The sequence below is a fragment of the Papio anubis genome, chromosome 10 (genome assembly GCF_008728515.1).
Source record: "Papio anubis isolate 15944 chromosome 10, Panubis1.0, whole genome shotgun sequence".
NCBI lineage: Eukaryota > Metazoa > Chordata > Mammalia > Primates > Cercopithecidae > Papio > Papio anubis.
This window is the reverse complement of record NC_044985.1, coordinates 64,770,000-64,793,841: the sequence shown is the minus strand read 5'-3', so window position 1 is coordinate 64,793,841 and position 23,842 is coordinate 64,770,000. Positions and strand designations below refer to the sequence as shown.

The window sequence follows — 23,842 nt, the reverse complement described above, 5'->3', positions numbered from 1 at the left end:
TTTATACTCACTGGCTCCACATCCCATCCTTGCAGCCACGTCAGTCTTCTAAGACTGCTTTCTAAAAGGCCACCATGAATTGTCAGTGGCTAGCATCCCTAAACCCTGTTCTGTTTTCCAGCTACTTGAGCTTGCTGCAACAATGGATAATGCAGATGGCTCCATTCTTTTCACAATTCCCCCCTTTTTTGGTCATCTGAGATGCTACTTCTTTTTACTTTCCATATTATCTTTTTTTAGTTTCTGAGTTTTTCTTCTCAGTTTAAATTGTGAATTTGCATGGTTTTATTTTCTACTCCTTTTCTTCTCTAACTTCTTCCTGGAAAGTCTTATCTCTATACATATTTTTAGCTCCCACCTCCTTAATTATTTGCATTTTCATGAAATAAAAACTATTTTTCCTCTTGGAGCCAAAGCAGCTTTGCCTACCTCAGTTTCTTCACTAACTCCAACTGGACTTGGAACACACAGGTCAACACAATATGGAATTATTAACAGCTTAGAAGTCATATCTATTCGATGATGAACAAGTCTGTTAGCAAAACGTAAAACTTACTGAACAAAATGACAATCAGATGGTTACTTCCAATTTTTGACAAATTTACTTGAGGGGTAGTTTTCAGAAAAACAAACAAATATATAAACTTGTAGTTGTCAGACAGTGGTTACTACATAAAAGTTGTGAGTAAAGGCATTAGAGAAAAAAATAAAGGAAAGGGTATGAACTCACTTTACCTGGAGCTGGGACTCATTTTACATTAATCTTATATTGAACATGCTCTTTAGCTGAAAGTAAACAAAAGTAAATTAAGGTAAAATTTGCAACCAAAGCATACTGCACTATGCTGAAACTTAGAGAAGCTCTGTTTGTAGTATTTGTGATGCTTCACCGCTGTAGATGAAACTGACTTAAAGTGCTGACACTGATTTATGAAATTTCTTGGACAAGGTCCAAGATATTCCTATAGTGAGGTCCATCTTAGTGGTTAAGGAACCCAGAGGTTTTGGAAAAGCTTTATTCCTGTAGATGCTGCTAATGGAAGAATATGTCTTATTTTCACAAAGCAACAGTAACAAATTTATCTTAATTTTTAATGTACTCACTGAACAAATTTTTCATCTAAATCACAGTTTATGAGCAATAAAGCATGTAAAATTTGCATCTATGAGTTATTATATATAGTCATTAAAATTAGCCTGCACCAAGTAATCAGTTTTTATTTCTTAGAAATATTTTCTTTGCATTTTCTAAATAAAATTTTAGTGCTTATATCTGTTATCATCTGAAATTTCATATAAACCTCAATTTTTACATTTCTATCAATATATTACATGTTTGCATTTGATTTAAAAAAATATATGTGTGCTTATGGAGAAAGAGATAGAGATAAGGACAGACAGAAAGAATATAAAAGAGAATGGGTTTAATAGATAATATATAAATTTAAAAATATTTATTCAAGTTAATTTTTATATAAGATAATTACTATGTGGATCATAACATGAAATATTAGAAATTTTGCTACACATAATAAATTTTAAATTATAAAATTTAAAATATGCTTATTTTAAAGATTTCCATATTCGTGTATGAAAACATTAGTATATTGTTCATTATGTTTTCCATAGCATGCCTGTTTTTCTTGAGTTTTGTGATCATTTTTATATCTGAATCCTGTGAAAACATTTTTCAAGCTCTCTAAATAAAAATCATTTTTATTACTATTCCTCTCTCAGCATTTCTTATTTATACAGTAACAGAAAACATTATGATGTAGGAGTTTTCTTCCCAGTCACTTTGCAAGCCAGGGACCTCTGGCTGATGACACCCCTCCCGGGCCCCACTAGGCCACGCTGGTGTGTCCCAGCTCACTTGTGTTATAGCTTGTACCCACGTTCAGTGGTTCCCCAGGTCTTGTACTGCACCCAAGAAGAATGAGGATACGCTGGACACTGAAGGGTGAGGAGGACAGAGAAGAATTTGATTGAGCAATGAAACAGCTTTCAGTGGAGAGGGGATGTGGGGGTGGTCCCCCTACCCAAAGGCAGGAAATTTCCCCCTGTGACTTGGTCCAAGGCCTTTTATGGGTTGAGAATGGGGAATGCATACTAATTGGTTTGTGAGGATGCAAAAAAGGTTAAAGTGAAGATACCACTCAAAGGTGGGCAGGACAGTGTAGAAAACCAATTAGGAAAGGGTAGGTATATGTAAAATAGGTGATGGGTGGGGATGAATCAGAGGAATGCGCCAAACAGGAAGAGAAGTTCTCAACCCAGTCTGAGGATTTAATCTGTAGCTTGGCTATCAGGCTTTAAACTGTCTTTGACTTGGAGGTGTGGTTTAACCAAAAACACAACCCTGTCTGCCTAGGCATTTGGCTGCCTCCTGCCACTCTCAGTCAGTACCTATATACATTTAAGAAATAAAGACATTGTGTTTTGTATTATTTGATGGAGCTTACTAGAAATAAATCATATGCATTCAGTTTTAACATGAGAACAGAAAATTATAAATCTTAGTGGAGAGACTACAAGTATAGAGTAGGTAGGTCAATGATATTTATAAAGAACATTATCTGAAACAACTGTCCATTAACAAGCTCCTGAGCATACTGCTTGGCAGACACATTTAAAATACAGAGAAGAGCCTGCTAAGATCTTCATTTCAATTACTCTGAAGTTTCTTGTGGGGTAACCTTAGATGTCCATGATGAAAGGCCGTTGTAGTTAGTACATTTTTTATAACTAATAAGATTGAAGTACATTATCTAGTTGAGTTTTAGGTTTCAAGAGTTTAAAAGGGGTAAAGATGTTAAACTTTGCTACGAAGCAAAACCCTGTAGTACTGGAGATTCCTCTCTGTAGAAACCTGTCTTGTCAAAAGTTTTTGAGTTGATGTCTAATATCTATACTTACTTTTACCAGAACATAACTGAAAGTACTGTTGCATATTAATAGTGAAAGCAAGCTTCTCAGCTAATCAACAGATGCAAACTTCCCCCATGGTTCTAATAATGTGGGCTTTCAGAATTGTTTTATGATTCAGAAAGTCCAGGTCATTAATTTTGAAAAGGACACTGCAAAACATATACAAACAAAAAACATTTTGCGAAAGAGTTAAAGCAACAAAAGGAGAAAGCTCATCATGAGTCTGATAGACTGCTCTTTATGCAAAAAAGGTATTTGCACTTCTTTATTTATTTACATGTTTCCTTTGAGTTCTGTGGGTTCAGGTTCACATAATTAAAAAAACTTCTGTCCTAAACAAGTGATTGTCACAGCCCAGCATTTAACACAAAAGCAAACAATTACAAACTGCTACAATTTGTTGCTGTTTCATGATTTTTAAGCATGCATGTGAGAAAGTTAGAATTGTTACATCACATTAGTCTATCACTCCCGACTTCTCTACACATTATATATATTGTTTGAGAAAAGAAAAGAATTTGGTTTTAAAAATATGTTGATGGAAGAAACTGCTCAAAGCTCAGCTCAGAAAAATAGACTCTTCAGATTTTTTTGCCCAACAGCAGGGCTTCAACATATTTTTTTCCTCACTCAGAAAAATTACTTTTTAAACTAATTTTCTAATATCCAAAATGGTTTATGATGTGAATTGATCCAGTTTCTTATTGTACTAGAATAATCTTTAATGTTCTTCACAAGTAATGCCATTGATGTTCATCTTTAAAACAGTAATAAGCTGGAAACCCTCTAAGGATATAAGTAACACACTTGTATATTGGCAAAACCTTTGTATCTTCTCAAATGAAAATCACTACAAAATCTTTATTTTGCCTCAGCTTGAGTTTAGAACTAACATTCCTAAATTATTTTATTTAAAGTGAGAATAGATAGGTGCCTGAATACTGCAATCCAATGTTAACGAAAAAAGTACACACCCCTCCAGCTCCTCCTTAGAGTTGGTGGAAAATACCACTAAATTAATGAATATAAAATTTCAAATGACTGAATGCCATGATAAAGGGGATATAGTCTTACTCTAAAATATAGGGTTTCTCATCATTAATTATATTCTTAATTATCAAATCGAATATTTTGCCTCTGCCTTCTGGCATTTCTAAGACAGTGCCACTTTATTTGCAAAACATTTACTGTTTCTAACTTGAGAATGTTTCCATAACTTTCCATCGGGGGCTGTGCAGAGTTCTCTTAATGTATGTGGAGCACATTATCGTTGAATAAATATTGTTATTCTCCTAGTCACACTTCTCTGGCTCAGGAGTTTTATGCGCCCCAGTGAACCACAAAAGTCTAAATTGTCTAGAATCGATTTCATAGTTTTTCCTCAAAACCCACCAAAAGTGATCAGCAACAGTCATAACAATATCAAGGACTCATTGCATAGGCAACACGGGCAAAACACATCAGTAACAGACAAATGCCTTTTTTCAAGGAATGCAAAGAGGTTCTAAATAGTAGTCAAAGACAAGACAAGTTGACTGCGTGGAACCTGCATTTCAGCATGGAAGCACTGAGCACCAACACGGAATTCCAAAGGAGAGTAATTAAGGAAGGCCAAGGCAGCAACAATGGGTCAGAGTTTGACACTAAGTCATAGTGTGGGCGGCAAGGGAAGGAAGATATGACTGAAGTTGCTCTGAAGTGTATCTAGCAGAAGCAAGTGAAGATGTATCTCAAACTGGCAATCATTTTACATATTTCAGCCAACTTTGAGCCCTCTAGTCTCTGTTTCCATACCCTGTTCAACAAAATCACACTGCACAATTTCCCTACAAAGCTAACACTTACAACCTGGTGAATATCCTACGATATCCATCATTCTTATGCAATGATAGATGGATCAAATAGATGGATAGATACATATATATGTAGATCATTGCTCAGGGTCCTATTATACAAACTTTTCTGCATCTCCACTTCTTCCTTAATAATAAACTTTGAAACTCCCTGGATGACATAGATCTAATTCTATTCTTCTCAATGACTTAATCATGTTATTGATATGCCACAATTTATCTAATGATTCTCTTACCAAGGATATTATATTTGTTTATTTTTTCATTCATTTGCTACCACAAATTATTCGTGCAACAAGCCTTTACTTAATACCCTCTATGTGCATGTTCAACTCTAGGAATAGAGTAATGAACAAAACAAAGTTCCCACTTTCATAAAGAATCCATTCTAGTGGAGGGGACAGGCACTAATTTAATATGTAACATAATGTTATATTTTTATGAAACTAAATAAGGGGATACAAAGTTACATGAAATTACTTACTACTTTGAAGGGGGTGGCCAGGGAAGAGCTCTCTGAGGAGGTATTTGATCAGAAACCTGAATGACTGGAGGGAGTAAGCCACGAGGCCTGTTAAGAGAGGAGCAATCCAGTCAGAAGGAACAGCAAAGCACCTGAGTTCTGAGGGAGAGATACTCAGCCAGACTGGGAACACTTGTGAATGTCACTGCAGTAAATGCAGACTGACAGAAGGGCAGGAAAAGGGGTCAGACATATATCTTGCCCAAGGTCCAGGTGATGCTGTGCCTGATAGGCTGTAGAAGGAACTTCAGCAAATGCCACAATAAATAGCCATAGATATTGCTAGATTCATCTCCAAAAAGGCTATCAGAACTCACACTTCTATAAGCAATCTATAAACATAGGCAGTCAGGCACCAAAGTCTATGCAGCAGTTGTTTGTCAGCCATTTGAGTTTGCTTTTAAAAAACATGTATCTATAACTCAAAATAGTATTAGGAGAGTGAAATATCTTTAAATAAAAGCTATACAAATGCAAATATTCTTGTTAGTTTATCACATATGTCAAACCAGAGAGCTCTGTATATTAGACCCACCAGTGGGAAACCAGACAGTTTCACAGTGAAAAAAAATCCTCCAGCTGAGAAAAATAAAAGAAAATTGTGGTATAATCTCTGGTTCAGTTTCCTATGGAGAAATAGTTGACAGGACTAGAACTGGGGACTCCAAATTGGCAGTGTCAACACAAAGCTATAGGACAGAATAAGTTGCTAAGAGGCCTAACATGTAACAACATGAGATAGAATTTTCTAGGTTGGAAGGAAATGGTCTTTTTAATATGCCAAAATGTTGACTTCCAACTATAATCATAATAAAGCAATTTATATCAATAAAAACACATTAAATGGTTAAAAATAAAAGCTAAAGGAGCTTGTTTTAGTCATTATTGTCCAATCTTTTCTTAAAACCTCTGGTTTCATCTTCTTTCATTGACATCTTATATTCTGTGAAGGAGGAAGTAGGGGGATGGAAACGGCTTTAAAGAAGCACAAAAGGCCTGAAGGTCAATAGGGAGGCAAATGCTCAAAGAATAAGAACCACAGATATCTAATAAAGTCTATGTTGCCTTTTCATGCAAAAGGCATGAGGAATGCTTAATCATTCAATATTTACAACGTAGGAAAAAGCTATTTCACTTTGAAATTTGTAGCATTTTTGGATGATTATGAAACACTCATTTAAAATAGCTATGTATCCTGTATTTAGCAAAATAAGACTACAAGAAATCTTAGACATGACATTAATTCCCCAAAGTTTAAAAGTCCAGATGTGAAAAAAAAAACCAGAGAATGCCTGCTGTGTAATAAGGCCTATATCTCTTCGGAATCATAGATTTAATTAAGTTTTAATTTGCATATTGGACAAAAAGATAGACTTTTAGAATGAAACAAAGAGGGAAAAAGCCTTCTAAACAACAAAGCGTCAATAAAATTTTAGTTATATTCTCTAGCCATCATTTGGCTTTTAAAATTCTGATAACATTCCCTCAAAAAACAAAGCATTTCCTTTTGTCTAGACAACACAGCCTGCTTCTGTCTCAGATAGGCCACTTGGGAACCCAGGATCTGACTCATATCCCTCACACCATATATGATTCCATATAAAACAGGGCTATATGTCCCTTCCACGGCCGAAATAAGGATCCCCAAAAGGCGGTGCTTCCTATCATTCTTGGGCCAATGTTTTCACCAAGTTCTGTTTGAAAATGTATTTGTTCCTGTTTTCTTTGCACTTACCTTGTGAGGTCTCATTCCCATGACATCTGACAGTGGCTTTGGGTGTTACCTAAAGAGAAAGCACAAGCAACAGTTACAGAGGTGGTTTCCTGTGGAGCAGGTAACTTAACATAGCTAAGTTCAGGTCATTCTCTGAATACTAAAACTGAGAAGTCAACAATAGTGTAATATCAGACAGCTAATGTTTCACTATACCCACACATGGAGTAGTAAAGAATTTAGGCTACTGAATTTTCTTTAACTACAGAGTTCTGCTTTTTAAAAAACATTTTTTTTTTCAACTTACAACGACTTTTATAACAGACTGCCTTTTTGAGACTGCCTTTTAAAGAAAGCCTTCTTTCTTTAAAATACGTTATCCAGGAACCATTATATGCATCTCATATAATGTACTGCTGATACATCTTAGAAATATCTTCAGGAAAGGGTCTTATATTTATTTGCATTCCTTACTGTACCAGTACAATGTGTTCCTAGGAGTTGAATGTATGCATGCATATGGCATTTGCTTGTTTGTTCATTGATTCATTTATTCATTCAATGAATTTACTGAACATATATTGAGCTTTTTTGTGTGTGCCCTGAGGATATAAGCACAAATAAGACATAATCTCTGCCCTTAATAAGTTCATAAAATCTTATGATTTTATGGGAAATCATAAGATGGGAAAGGAAAACTGGACAAATAATTATGAATATTATGTGAGAATTACAACAATAGGAATTTATACAGAATACACTGGACCCCAAGTGGGGAAATGGACATTCTAATTAGGGTAAAAGAGTTGATCAAAGGAGTTGATTCTTGAACTGTGGTAAAGAATATTGTGTAGTCATTTCTCATGCAAGGAAGTGCATTCCCAGCTGGCAGTCTGGCATATTCAAAGATCCAAAAGCACAAAACAATACAGCACTTTCTGGTAACTGCAGCTAGTTCTATATTGATAGACTGTAGAGGACTCTAAAAAGGAATAAGACAGATATCAGCAAAATGATTTTTAACATCAGGAGGCATTTCTTTCAGAGAACAAAAATAAATAACAAGTATATCCAGAAATACTTCTTGAGAAATATTTTGGTTAAAGATTGAACACTTTAAAGAACAATGTTAATTAAAAGTATTGAAATGCTTTCAATACTTTGGCTCATATCTGAAAAATACATAGATATTGCATATTTTCAGAATGGCAAATATTCAGACTAAGTGTTAACACATGAGGCTGAACTAGATTATAAAATACTAATCCCTTTTGAAGAAACTATGTTCACTTTATTTTTATGTATCAGAATAGCTTAGAGCCAATAGAAAATTACAGCCTGTATAATAGTGTCTGGCACAGAGTAGGCTCTCAACAAATAGGTGTTGATGGAAATATCACATTGAGGCAGCTTCTGGCAAACAAAGAAATGCTTTGGGCACCAACCCAGGCTCTCCAGCTTAAAACTGTTACTGCTCCTTCTGCAATTAGAGACTTTTTCCCTTGGGATTCATAGAGTTGCATTCATTATATCTCTTTTTGGTCTCTGCTCCTAACTAACCTTCCTCCTAGCTCACACATACCTAGAGATACCTGAAAATGTTTTCTCTAGGTATGTCTGGGCAGGTTTGAAGGATATAGCTATTATATCATTGGCCTTGGAGGCCAAAGAGGCACAAACCAAAGAGGCACAGTTGCAGTTGCCACTATTGGTGGCAATTCAAAATGCTCAAATCAAAAGGGGAAAAGCAAGAGATCCATGAATAACCACAATAAGAGAAGCAGAGCATCTCCTCCTTATTCTACCTTCTACCATTCGGGTGCATCTAGTTGGGGTAGAGGAGGTATGACAGGGAAAGAAGCGTAAAAGAGAGAAAAGGGTAACTAAAGAACAGGTATGCTTAGCAGAAGGGGATCGAAGGCAACAACACAAAGTCCTGGGTCAGACCCAGATACCATTTCAAAATGCAAAATGTCCCTCAAGACTCACTGATCTCTCTACCTAGTGCATCACTTCCCAGTATGTCACCAACCACTCCGGCTTCCTTCTGGTCCTCTGAAAAGTTTTCTCCTTTTGGTTCTGCAGCTACTTCACTTCTCTATTTTCATCAAAAATGAATCCAAGGTCTTAGAAATTGTGTGCTGCGTGGCACTTTAGACACTAAATTCAAACCTTTTGTTTCACATTTCAAGAAACATTAGATAAAAGAAGTTGATCGTTTTATTCAAAATTGTATTTCTGGTATGTAAAAGAGATGAACCTCTGTATCCTGACAACTATTCCGTCCCCAAGTCCAAGGCCATTTTGACTATATCAGGCTATTTCTGCCTCTACTCCACTGGTTAGAAAATGATTGTGGCTTACTATAGGTTTCACACATGAAACCTGTACTTCTCCCTCTCATTGACTCTTTCCAATAAATCACCAGTTGGTATTCAGTTCTTTTTTTCCCACATTCTGTACTTTTGTTTCATTTTCATCCACACTTAATCAAATAGTTTAGATCCCAGCCTCAGTGATCCTGCCTTTCCACGGGTCGTCAGTCAATCTCAATTCTAATGTATAGCATTCTTTCCCTCTTCTGAGCTTCTGTTAGCTCATCTGAATCATTTATTTTGCAAGCATGTATTTACTTTCTTAATTAAACTCTTGAATTGTTATTTGACTTTATCTTCTCACCAAAAAGATAATCTTCTTGAGGGCAAAAACCACATTTTATTTGTTTCTATATTTCCCCATCAACTGGGATCATGCACGAAGGAGAGAAATTCAAGAAATATTTGCACAATGAGTAGACTCTGGTAACAATGGATGCTTTAATGAAAGAAAGTTGTAATGAAAGATAAGCATTGCTTGTCACAGGGCCTTCAACTATAACTGTCTTGCTATATGGCTACCTTGTACCTTACTAACAAGTAAAATAGGCCAGTCAAAGGTGTGGATATTCTTTGGCCCTAACCCATGCTTATGAATTAAATGAAGAGGGAGGAGAAAGAGTTGTTATTCAGCTTGTTCAGTTTAGAACGATATGCGGAACTTAATCATATCTAAAATTCCATCCAGCTGCTAAATTCTAAGTGCTATGATCCACATTGATTGTCAGAATTTGGATCTCTTAGATTTGCAGTTTTTCAGTTGTCCTAGAAACCCATAGTAAATCTAAGTAAATAGCTTCATTCTTCAGCCCCTTACTTGATGAACCTTTGTCTTATTTCTGAGAAAATATAGGAGGAGGATGTGCTCTAATCTGTGGGTATTCAGTTTATTCATTTTATGTCAAGACCAGAGGTCTGAAACCAAATGTGTTGCAGAAAATTCATTTAAAATTCAGAATATTTTCCCTTATTAACAATATACTACATGGAGAATAGGACGTAAAATAGAATTAGTTCTATTGTTGAAGTACATTATGGGTAAAATAAATTTTACTAGTAAAACTGAGGAACTACTCATTTCATTTTTATGTATAGAAATTTGCATATAAAATTCTAGAATGCTGAATTACAAATTAATATTTGGAACAAAATCTGTTCATAATCTAGGGACATATCTGTTTATACACTACCTACATTTTATCTAGTGAAATCAATGTTCTTGAACTTATCTTTCTAAATAGAATGTGGTTATATATTTGCATGTGTTTACAGTCTCACCTTGATCAGTCCCATAAGAAGGAAGAAAGCTTGATTAGCATCAATTTGAAATTACTTTGCAAAATCTCTTTTACTTCATCAGGAAGAAATCGACCACCACAGAGCACTTACTACATGTTACTGCTCAACACAAATTTCACGTCTATATATGAATATTTTAAACCTTAAATCTTTAAACCAAGCTTGTCCTATGCACACCCAACACAAATTCGTAAACTTTCTTAAAACATTAGGAGATATTTTCCTGCAATTTTTTTTAAGTTCATGGGCTATTGTTAGTGTATTTCATGTGTGGCCAAGACAATTCCTCTTCCAGGGTGGCGCAGGGAAGCCAAAAGATTGCACACCCCTGCTTTAAATCTTCCTTACAATTTGAGATTTAGTAATTTATATTCATTTTGAGTTGAAGCAAAACTTGATCACTTAGTTTGGTTCAATTTAAATTACCTCAGCTGAAAAAAAATAATACTACAGAGTACTGCAGAGGGTGTTTTTCTTTTTAAAAATAGTGTCTTGCTCTTATTTACAATTGCATCGTACCTAAAAAGATGGCTTGCATATGTCTTACAAACATCTCTCTATGTAGAAGTGCAGCAATAAAGATTTTATTTTAACAAACTTATTAACTACCAATTACATGTAGGAACGTGTACCAGTCTAATATCAAAGAACCAGTTGAGTTTGAAATAGATTTCCTCTGCTCTTGCTCAACCTTTATGACTTACTGGTGTGTATCTGATGTCTTTATCCACATCACTCAGAGGGAATCTCAGTCTTTGGAGCGAGATAGATATGGATTCAAATCCTGGCTCTGTCTCCTGTTAACGGGATGATTTTTGAACATGTTAATTTACCTCTCTAAGTCACAATGTCTTCATCTGTAGGATAAGGCCCGCCTCTGGGACTGATGGTCAGCCAGCACGCAGAGGTACTGACTGCCATGCTGATTAACCAACAGTGAAACACTTTCATACATTGGTAAATAGCTGCTATGAAAGCCCACCAGTTCTCATGTCCCATTCTACACCAGAATCCTTTGACCTCCCAAAATTCAGGAACCAAAGCGTCAATGCTTCAACAAGTAATGAGGCTTCTGGGATTATACTCCAGTGCTGCTATCCTGATTGGTCAGTCCCCTTTCTACTGGTTGTTAAATATTTTTAAATTCCCTCTTACCTACCTCATAGACGTTTTGTTGTTGGTTGTTTGTTGTTTTAGCACTTAGTGAGACAGCAATACCTAGGATTAGCAAGGATTTACTGTCTTATCTCTGCCCAATCTCATAAAGCTAGATTTGTCTGCTGTGGCTTATCAAGAAAATTCTCATGTGAAAATTCTCACAAGAAATTTCTCACGTGAAAAGGTCATAGAAGCTTTTTACACCCAAATTATTTCCTCCTTTCCTGCACTTATACTAAAGATGTGCAGTCATCACTGGTAATGCTGATCCATGCCTGTAGTGTAAATGTAATTAGCAATATTAAAATGTAGGAAAAAAAATGTGTAAACTAGATTAAAATGGGTTAGCAGACTCAGTTTGAATTTTGAATGACTTATTTTTTACTTTTACACAAATCCATTTAATTAATGAAAGGCTATACATTGTTTCTGTTTATATATTTGTATGGTTTGTTGATGCTGTATAATCATAAGTTAAATACACACAAAATAACAGAGAGAAAGAAAGGTTAGTGATTGTTTTTAATTATAAGGTATTAACACAAATAATTGTAATTTCCTTATTTTAGCCAAAGAAAGGTTTAGTTCTCAAGATAAATCATAAGATAAATTTCCTTTCTCCAAGTTTATGGTTAAAGAAAATGGCTAATTCAGAAACACAAAAATTTAAAAACCCTATCAGTATTTGACTTTGAAAAGATCAAGTGTATAATTAAGTAAATAGATGCACTGTGAAGATGTTTCTTTCTTCCTAAGTTTACTTACTACTCCGTTTTATCCTGAGATGATCATGTGAATGCACATCTCTATGTATTTCTACTCAAAATTGATCTGTGTGCATTGGATTAGAAGTACTTCTGCTCCCTCACAATTCCTGCTGGTCTGATAGGGTATAATTAGTGTAGAATATTAGGTAGGGCAGAGATCAGGTAGCTTGCCAATCAGATTTACTATTGAAACAGTGGGTGTTGCCACTTCTAGTCATTTCTGACAGTACTGTTAGGAATTAAATCATGGCATTAGCTGAGTGCTATTTGGCTGTGGAAGCCTAGTAGGTCATCAGTTTATTCCCCCACCCTCCAGACAAGTGGCAGGTGGAGCAGCACTAGCCCCTGCTAATTCCATGAGCTGGAGGCTCTGGCCAGTAGATGAGAGTTTACGGGGTTTTGTTTTTTTTAATTCATCAGGCCATATGCTGCCAGGCTCTCATGCAAACAGACAAAATTACAAATAATAAAAAAAGAACCAACTGTTTTAGTGGTTGGCTGTTTTCTGTCATCATTGCCATCTATGTGAGAGGCCAGTTAATGAAAGAGGGGTCTTGGACTCCCAGTGACATCAACCTAAAGAGATAGATACTTCAAAATCCAAGCTTCATTCAAACCATGTTAAACCTCTGCCCTAAGGTAACTCAGTGCCAAGTGTCTCTTTGGCTGACAAGCAGGGAAGCTGGCCTTCCAGCTGGCCTTGAGACTGGGCAAGCTTCTCTAATGCTCCCTGCAGCTGAGGCCCATTGTCCACTGATGTGAGAAGAGAGAAAGGCTAAGTTTCGCTTAGGTTGTGTGAAGTTGGGGCTCATGGGTTTATCAGATTCAGACACACTTTGAATAAACAGCTTTAGAAATAGGAAAGGTGAGTCAATGCAATTTTCTGTTTTAAAATTATAAGTAAATTATATTTGTAGGCTGTTCAGAAATCCCTAACTTTTTAATATCAAAGACTGCAAGAAAATCTCTCCAAGTAGATTCTCAACTCTTGAAATACTTGCATTTAAAATTAAAATGTTGCTAAACTTTTGTATAATTTCTGCTATTGCTATATATTCATAATTATTACCAAGTTTCCAGTCTGTACAAATGGAGAATTTCACACCCTTGATAGAATTCACACATTTATTTCCCATTTTAAGGCAGTAAACCCTCAACCAAAAAATGAAGTAGACCAATTCTGAATTCATATCTATATGCATATATTTAAAATAATTCCATTTTAGAAATGTTGTGCTAACATTCATTTGCACCTCTATCAGGTCACTTTGAAACCATAATTTGCACCTTTTAAAAAGACAATTCAAAACCAGTTTTACTCAATTAATATGCAATGTGTTGCAGTTCAAAAATAGTCAAAATAAAAGTATCGCATAAATATGTATACATGCATGTGTGATAGTGAGAGAAGTTTATGATGAGAGTCTCTTGTTCAACTCTTGCTACACAGCAAGGATATACTGAAGAGTGATTTTGTCCACAGTGGCCAAGGCACTACAAATGTCTTACAGGCAGGCAAATAATTTTCTATCCTGTTTTCTCTGCCATGTCACCAAAACCTGTGTTCCTTAAAGTCTCACTGGTTTTGTTTTTACCTCTTGGCTAATTTGTAATCTAAAGTGTGGTTATGAAACACACATAGGCTTAGCTTTATTGTGAGGAATGGTTCCCAGATCCATTGGGGAACAAATCATAATAGAAAGCTGCAAATGGTTGCCTCTAACAAACTGTCATAGTTACACTCCACCATAACTTGACAGCTTTTCAATGAAGAAAAATTGTTAGTTCATCGATGAAACTGGCATTGTTAGAAAAACTAGTTCCTGTTGTATATAAATAATGACAGTGAAAGATAATGCCTTTTGTAATTTTTCAAGAGACTTATTATTAGAAAGTCCCACAACAGGGAATAACAGGCTCAGTTGTCACTGATTTTTGTGATTCTGTATTCCAAAGCAATTTGATTTTTTTTTTTCTAATTTGAAAAGGTTTACTTCACTGGGAGAAAAGTTTCATTGGTGATGCTCACTGTTTAATGTCTTACAAATAGAGATCTACTATTCCAACCAATTTAAAGCCAGAAAATAGCAACCAGATTGACCTTAACTTGAATCTATGTTGACAAAGTAATTCAGTCAGTTTGTGAAGGATAAATGACAAGATGTTCAAACATTTTTATGTTATGGGAAACTACATGAGTGAGATGTAGAAAAGAATGTATATTCTAATAACTCAATAGGAAATTTCAAGATATATTGCTATTCACAATGAATTCTAAAATTTACAATTCAATTTTAATGGTGACAAACATTCTTCTGTCATAAGACAATACATGCCAATAACAGGCAAATTTATTTACCTAATGTAAGAATGTATCTAGATATTACAATGTACTCAAGTATATTGAGTACATTGAGCCAATCATAAATTTTAGGAACAAAATAGCTAATCAAATTTAGTGTTAAAAAAACCAAATGCATTAACAACTCTCTTATGAAAATCCCACTCTTCATTAGCTAAAGTAATAAAGCCATAAACTAGTAAAATATAGATGGTTCTCATACATAGAAAGCAAAACATTTAATCATTTCCTCTATTAATTATTTTACATAAATAGTAGATTCAACCATTGCTACATCCTACTGAACTCCCAGTGATGTTATTTTAAAGAATAAAGACATGGCACCCTGGAGATAAAGTTGAATTCATTCATTCATTAATTCAACAAATATTTACTGTACTGGACACTGGCCACCTGTGATCAAGACAGTCTCAGGTCTCACAGAAAGGCCAACCCTAAACAGGAAAATAAATAAATATACATGATAATTAGAGGCTGTGATAAGAGCTATAATGGAAGTGAATAAGTTAATGTAAGAATAACTTCTAGATAGTTTAAAATGATTCTTTTCCTAATGTGAAAGCATCGTTTACTTATGACATACTCAAAGACACACAAGATCACAAATCCAAATCTTTTCAGAGCCGAAAAAGGCCTTAGAGATCATTCAATGCCACTTTCTCACCTTATAAGAATAAAGCTGAAGTTTGAGTGGGTTAAGTGGCTTACCTAATGCAGACATTAGCTGAACAATTAGATTTTACTGTTAAAAAGTAAAGAAGCATCATTGATGTATATTAACTTACTAATTATTTCATGTTGGTGAGACATGCATTGAAATGGCATATCTAAATCTGGTTATCAATCTAGTTACAATGGGGAGAACCTATATAAATAATGGTCTTCATCTGATTAGATTGTTTTATAACTCTTAGATGGCAGGTGAACTTGGATATTTAACTAAGCTTCCACTTTCTTTCCTTCATAATAACGATTTTTCTTTCCAGAATGATCTAAAAAGATTATATTCCTTGGATACTACATACAAACGTAGAGGCATAGCAAATATTAGCAACAAAATGCTCCTCTAAACTTTGTAAGAAGGATCATACAATATGAAAAATTTATAAGGCTAGATCATATTTTAAAGTTTACTTACTATTAATAATAATAGAGGGCTTAAGACCATTTTATAACTATAGAGCATTTTATTACTATTTTCATAATTGAATTTGATCTTCAAACAAATTAGAATGCTATAAATAGAGAAGATATTATTATAGTTCTTTTGATCTCCAAACAAATTAGAATGCTATAAATGGAGAAGATATTATTATAGTTCTTTTGATCTTCAAACAAATTAGAATGCTATAAATAGAGAAGATATTATTATAGTTCTTTTAGAGGTGATAAACTGAGATTCGAAGAGGTTAAGTGACTTGCCCAAGTCACACAGGTGGTAAGCATCAAAGAGAACTGAAACCCAGCCTTCTCATCCCAATCTTCATGTGCTTTCACTAGAACATCTACCCCTCATAAACATGAATTACAGAGTCATTGGGTACCCAACATAGTGCCAAGATCCAGAGAAGTTATGAACAAAGAGATGTTCTTGCAAGTTCATAGTCGAAATGTAAATATGACTGTGTACACACACACACACACACACTGACCAGCTAGATAGAATAATTAGAAAAAAAATGGCCCTCAATGGCAAGGTCTTTCTACATAGTATCCCATTCACAAACATCTCCCTCTTAAAATGGTCCACCAGTAAATTCTAAGGTGTTAATAGTTTCCAGTATTGAAGCACTATCTTGCCAACTTGCGTTCTTGCTTTTTAAAGGCCGTGTTAAAGATGACACCAAGGAAGAACATGTAAGTAGTTATAATAGGCTAATTTGCTTCCATTATTAACCTAAATGCAGTGTATTTAAACTATAATGAACAAACAGAGGCAGTATGAGAGAGGGAAGTGTTTCAGCAACAAAACAGTTTCATTAACTAGGAAACTTGTCCTACCAGGTTAAAGAACCCACTATGGAAAATCAATTATTCCACCATCTTGCAGCTACTTTTAGTGTTATTCAAGTCCAGCTCAGTACAGCATCCCTGACTACAGAAGAGCCTTCCAATGGGATTATCAATTGCTTGCTCAGAGATTTGTAAGTAAAGGTCTAAAGTAGCCTGTTAAATCATGTTGTTTGGAGGCATTTCATGATCCTGACTTCTAGAATAAACATAGATAATTAATAAGGCTGACACAGCCCATTATTTTTATACTCAAATGCATCATGTTAAATTAACAGACAGAGGTCACATGAGGCATGACACTTTTTCCACTGATAATCATTTCTGTGGTGCCACCTTTGCTACCACACTTTTCTTTTCCATGGGCTGGACTCCAGTAGCCAGTCACTAAACAGCGATTCTATCAGCTCCCACTTTTTTTTTTTCCTTAATTGAGAAAGCTATTTTGAGTCCTTCTCACTGGTGGTACTCTCATGTGGTGGGAAAGAAGTTTGAATGAAAACAAAGTATGGGCTAAAAGAGAAACAAAATATAGAGCTGACACTACTTGAGATCAACATATTTAGAAAAAAAATATGAAACTAACTTTAAGGTTAGAAAAATAATTTTGACTCTACACTTCATATTTACAGAAGTGACATTTGTTGATCCTAATGAATTTTCTTTTAAAATGCAGCTATCTTTTGAGGAATAAAGGATAATATTCTACTCTATAGTTTCTAATTATATGATCTGTTATTTTATAAATTCTCATTTTCCTACATGAAAAAAGCTAAAAATTATATTATTGGTAATAATATAGATAGTGTACTAACATATGTAGTGTGGCTTTCATTATAGAAATAATGATGGATAAGTGATTGTTAAAATTAAGTAGCATATAAGCATGAAACCAACTGCAGAACAGTGAAACCTATTTGGGACAACACATTGGAACTGGAACACATATATTCAAAGGTTTGTGGCCATGATATGATAGTTTCTTGTGTTTGTTTGTTTGTTTGTTTGTTTGAGAGAGAGTCTGGCTCTATCGCCCAGGCTGAAGTGCCATGGTATGATTTTGACTCACTGCAACCTCCACCTTCTGGGTTCAAGCAATTCTCCTGCCTCAGCCTCCTGAGTAGCTGGGAGGCGCATCACCAGGCCCCACTAATTTTTGTATTTTTAGTAGAGAAGGGGTTTCGCCATGTTGGCCAGGCTGGTCTCGAACTCCTGACCCAAAGTGATCTGCTGGCCTTGGCCTCCCAAAGTGCTAAGATTACAGGAGTGAGCCACTCCACCAGCCACAGTTTCTTTAGAAGGAATCATGAAGCCAGTGCTGTTGCCATTTGGAATGAAAGAGAATTTTCAATACAAATGAGGAAAATTGTTCTTACTTCATAGTCACAGTTTCTTTCTTTTTTTTCCCTTCCTTCTGTACATCCTTCCTTCCATCTTCTTTTATTTTTTGACCTAAAACAATATTTTTAAAAATCAATCATTTGAGTAATTTACTATATGGTATATGGCTCCAGATGACCTTCATAAGTAAAATATCAAATCTACCATTAAATATTGAAGATTTGCCATCAGTGAAATATTCAGTTGCCATTTAACTCATATTTGTGGTGTTACAAACATCTTTACTTGTAGAACTCAAAGTAATAAAAAATATTATCCCTGAAACACTGTGCCTTTACTAATGTTCAATATAGCTACTAATTTATTTCATGATAGGACATTTCTGTGGCTATGTAAAAAAACATTTACCCCAAAACATGAGCTATCTGAATTACAATAAAATAATTTAGCTTTCAAAGCAGCACTCTGACTTATTAGATAATTAACCTTCTAAGTCTGCTATAAAACTTTCACCTAGGGATGCTACCTCTAGCTAGCAAACTCTTTTTTCCAAACCCCTACGTAGCCCCATTTACTTCTCCAGCTTTCTATACTTAGGAAGTATTATTGGCTAAGAATATATAATTCTAGATTTACCATTCAAGTGATTTCAAAGCACTCTATTCAGAGAAAACATAATTTATCATTGTGCAGATACATTTGAAACATTAGCAATGAAAATATTCTGATCATCTCTGAGCTTTGTAAGGTAGACTTTATCCAAGACACTGCTCTAGGCTCTATGTCTCACTGATTAAGTCTGTCATTTATTGGAGAGCTGCAGGCTTCTCCCTGTCAGCTCAGGTTTGTGTGCAGATAAGTCATGTGTTTAAAGCACACTGAATGTTAAAGCCACACTAACAGATGTAAAAAAAAAAAAAAAAAAAGACAGGAGATATGGTTGTCACTTTTAAAGCATCTCAGGAATGAAATCATCTGTGGAGGCAGTCTTAAGGACCCAGTGAGCAAAGGTACCTTGTCTATGATTGTCATAAGCTGGTTGGGTTACACAGCATTGGCCCCTTAAATTCTTTCAGACCTGTGAGGGGAAGTATCCCTGTGTAGAGGACTTGACCTCACAGGACAGAAGCCAGTTGAGATCCTGTGATTCAAAATGATGCGTTTGCCAGGTGTGGTGGCTTACACTTGTAATCCCAGCATTTTGGGAGGTCAAGGTGGGAGTATCACCTAAGCTCAGGAGTTTGAGACCAGCCTGGGCACCATAGTGAGAATTCATCTCTACAAAAAAACTTGAAAAATTAGCCAGGCACGGTTGTGTGATTCTGTAGTCCCAGCTACTTGAGAGGCTGATATGGGAGGACAGCTTTAGCCTGGGAGGCTGCAATGAGCTTTGATCGTGCCAATGCACTCCAGCCTGGATGACAGAGCAAAATTCTGTCTCAAGCAAAAACAAAAACCAATACATTTGAGGAGGTCACCAATCCCTCAATATTACCCTTATTGACTTCTAATCATAATGGTGTCTTGATTTCCTTGCGTTGGATCACAAAAATTGAGAGGAAGAAAACAAAAAGATGACTGAAGTACGTAAAGCCACTACAGATAAACTTCATTTTCTCACAATCTTGTGTGGGACTTCTCTTGATTCTGAAGACATAACTCTGTGTAGATAAAGATGTAAACAGTCTTTCTCCATTAAGATTACCTCCTCTTCTTCTCATATTTAAGGTCCAATAAATTAAACATATTTTGAAAAAACTGGCATATATAAAAACATTTTACTAGATGGATTTGTATCTACTTACTGATTTTCACTACAATTTTAGGATTCAAAAAGTATAAATCCTAAAAGTTAATTAAATATCACGTGTGAGAATATGAGTGTTTACCTTCACATGCTGGGATGAGAAAGTCTGGCCTTTAGCCACTGCATCACCATTAGTATCCCATTGCTACTTCTAGAGTCTAGAATCTAGACCATTCATCCTTCTCTCAGCTTTGAATGCCATATTATCATACATTATCACCACTACTCTCCCTCTGGATCATCACCAACTATTGGGTCATTTCCCATCATTGTTTGAAGAATCATTCCCAACTAGCTCTGAAAACCCCATATCCTAAATTAGATTTCAGATTTTATCCAATCCTTTTTAACAAGTCTTCCTTCCTCTTTTAATAAAACTGGATGATATCTACTTATTTCAGCTCCTCCACAAAAGCATTTCATAATCCTTCTACCCCAGTGATTTTCAAACTTTACTTTGGATCGCTTGGGCACTTTGATAAAATGCAGACTTTGATTCAATATATCTGGATGGAGCCTAAAATTATTTATTTCTGAAAAGCTCTTAGGTGATGCCAATGCTCCCAGTTCTCAGACAAACGTTGAGGAACAAGGTTCTAGCCTACCATGGTATCAACTTACTCTAAATTCATACAAGGCAGGCAGGCACCATATATGATTTATTCATCTTTGTATCTCCAGTGAGTCAGAATGCTTGACATATCACAATGCTCAATAAAATGTTTGCTAAATAAATTGATGGACTGAATGAATAAATGTGTAACATTCCCTCTGACACTTAGAAAATTCTACTTAAGACAGATTTTTTTTTCTTTTTTTGATAGAGTCTTGCTCTGTTGCCCAGACTAGAGTGCAGTGGCACAGTCTCAGCTCGTTGTAACCTCCCCATCCCTGGTTCAAGAGATTCTCCATATCTCAGCCATCGGAGTGGCTGAGGTTACAGGTGTGTGCCACCACACCCAGCTAATTTTTGTATTTTTAGTAGAGACAGTTTCGCCAACTTGGCCAGGCTAGTCTTGAACTCCTGAGCTCAAGTGATCTACCCACCTCAGCTTCCCACAGTGTTGGAATTACAGGCATGAGTCACCACATCCAGCCCAGACAGAATATTTTTATATGCACTTTTTCTTTGAAATGTAATTGAGGGCAGGTATCATACTTCTCTGTATCTTTAAAGGCCTGTACATGCCCTTTGTGCCCACAGAAAATAGGCAATCAATATAAATATTGACTAAACAATCAATTGATGAAAGGATTGATGGAATTGATTGAATAAGTAACTGAAAAAGAAGGGGCACCAGGTATAGTCTGCACTTGAGGTACCTAGAAGGTACGAGTCATTTAACAAGGTGGCCGTACTTATAGACAGAAAGCTTCAAGTCCAGCATAGGCAGAGCTAGAGAGCAGAAATATTAAAATGAGTAACCAGGAAAATGCATTTTGTAGACACAGACACAATCTAATGAGAAAAGTACTTCAGTTCGTTAAAATGCCAAGCCAGTGGTTGATATGCTTGGGAATAAAACCAAGCATTTTTGCATGGGTAGGCAGATGGTGCTTTTTTTTCCTTAATTCAACGTTTCATTTTTGTAAATAACAATGGAAATTGAAAAACTGGCATATATTAAGCTTTACAGACTATGTTAAGGGTTTTCAGAAGTGAATTTCCTCAATAATTTCTGCCTTTGGCATATTTAAATGTATACTGGCTTGTTGTATTATTTATTCAATATTTCACATCTATGTGTTATCTTCTCAACTGGGCTGTAGCCACCCAGAAATAGGGACTTTATTCATGCACATGGTGGGCACACAGTGATACTTGTTGAAAAAATAGAAAATTAGAAAAACTTGGATGATACACAACTCTAGTTTCTGGTATTGAACAGAGAAGAGCAAGGGTGGGCCTGGAAGTGAAACTTGAGGCATGTTACTTGAGAACTTCTCAGACTGGAGAAGAAAACTCCATGTACATTAGATATGAACTTCTTTCTTTCTTTTTTTTCCATTATATTCTCAGAAGATGAACTAACATAGAATTCTGGCAATGACTGGTTCTTTAAAAATAGCATATCATGTAAATAAATGAAAACTGTAGTGCCCCTGAAGCTTTCAGAATCATTTTACCAAATATTGATTCTGCCACCAAATTACAAATAAGCCAGATGCAAATAATTTATCAGTAGGAGCAATAAGAGAGATTATGTTTTGACTACATTATATTTGTCAGAAAAGTAACTAAGGTGTTGATTCTGAGATAGGGAATACACACACACACACATATACATATATATGGGTTTAGAAAACTATACAGTTCAAAATATGCCTATGATGCTTCTGATTCATATTTTAATCTATTAACTACCTATTCTATAATTACTTAGAAAATTATGCTTTGATTCTGGTTAAAGATGGATTCTGCGAGAACATAGAAGCTTCTCATGCATACAGTATTTAAAATAGAATGAAATTAGCAATCCGTATCTTGAAATTATACATAACATTTAGCTTCATTTAAAATTAGAGTGCTAGAAGAAGCAGATTTCCATGGCATTTTCATTATGCAGAGAGGTAAACAACAAATAAATAAGCCATACATGAATATGAAATTAACAGCATGATAATTGCTTTACTCCTACAGTGTGTACAATATTAAATCCTCAAATAAACACTTACTTAACCTCGTTCTCATGTGTGCCTATTGCTATCATCAAAAGCAGTATACCTAGAACTCAAACTAAGACAACTTCCATGATGAGGTACGAAGTCCACAGAAATCATTGCCATGCCCTGGAAATTTCAGAGTGATTTCTTAGGAAGTTCTGGTGCTGGTGGTACATTTGAAAACTGAACACGAGAGAAAATTTAGAAACGAATTAAGAACATACATTTCACATATTATTATTATCTTGCATATTCCATCATACTTAATTTCTTTGCTAATTCTTAAAAAGCTTCATTCAGATCATCCATATAGGCACTCCAGGGAAGTGCTACCTTCCTGCTGAGACCACCTCCAAGCTCTCTTTCACTCTAACACAGACCCCTGCTGACTTGTTTCACAATATTTAGGCAGGAAACTGTTAAACCTTATTTCTGTTGAATTGTTCCTTCTCTGCATAAGACAGAAATGCTTTTCATAGTTTTCTTATGGCTCTTAACAACAGCTAAAGCCTGTCTTGTGCTCTGGGCCCAGCCTTGCCCTAAATTTAACCCTAAGTAATGCTTTCTTTGTCTTAGTCATAACCTGAAAGTGAGTCATTTATAAAGAGGCCACTGGTACAACTGGAGTTTTCCAGTAAGTAAGGGTTAAAAGGTCAGCAATAATGTTACTGCTACCCTTATGAGTATGCAATTGGTGGAGTTCAAAGTTATTTGGATGCAACCTGACAAAAACATCTTATCATTTTCCACAAGGTACTCAAGAGTAAGATTCAGAAGAGATCTATGGCTTGTGTGCACATGAAACCATCTTTCCTAGCCAGAGACATTAACCACTTCATTGGAAGCCAGCGACTAAAAAGTAATATAAATTAAATTAAATTAAATTAAATTAAAAGAAAAATAAAAATAAAACAATTATGAGATCCAAAGAAAGGAAAATCTTGTTGTCCCAAATAAGCACCTTTAAAAATAATTAAGTTTTATTGTTCTAGTGATAAAATTAGTATGTCTTTGTTGATCCACTTAAATTTGACTCAATGG

At 35.3% G+C, this 23,842-nt stretch overlaps 2 long non-coding RNA genes across 3 annotated transcripts in view; one reads left to right on the top strand and one right to left on the bottom strand.

Annotated features, from left to right (window-relative positions):
* Positions 1–18,070, bottom strand: part of LOC103876365 — a 27,740-nt gene extending 9,670 nt beyond the window's left edge. Inside the window, exons 1-4 of one of the 2 annotated variants that reach the window (XR_001893426.3) lie at positions 11,397–18,070; positions 7,040–7,088; positions 5,266–5,352; positions 736–786 (exon numbers count right to left, since the gene is read on the bottom strand). This is a non-coding gene — a long non-coding RNA (uncharacterized LOC103876365). Of the gene's footprint in view, positions 1–735; positions 787–5,265; positions 5,353–7,039; positions 10,401–11,396 lie in introns of those variants that run through there. The other variant, XR_635572.4, reaches the window with a different exon arrangement.
* On the top strand, positions 10,205–23,842 carry LOC116269171. The gene is made up of 3 exons (XR_004176583.1): positions 10,205–10,267; positions 16,984–17,123; positions 23,555–23,842. It is a non-coding gene; the product is annotated as an uncharacterized LOC116269171 (long non-coding RNA).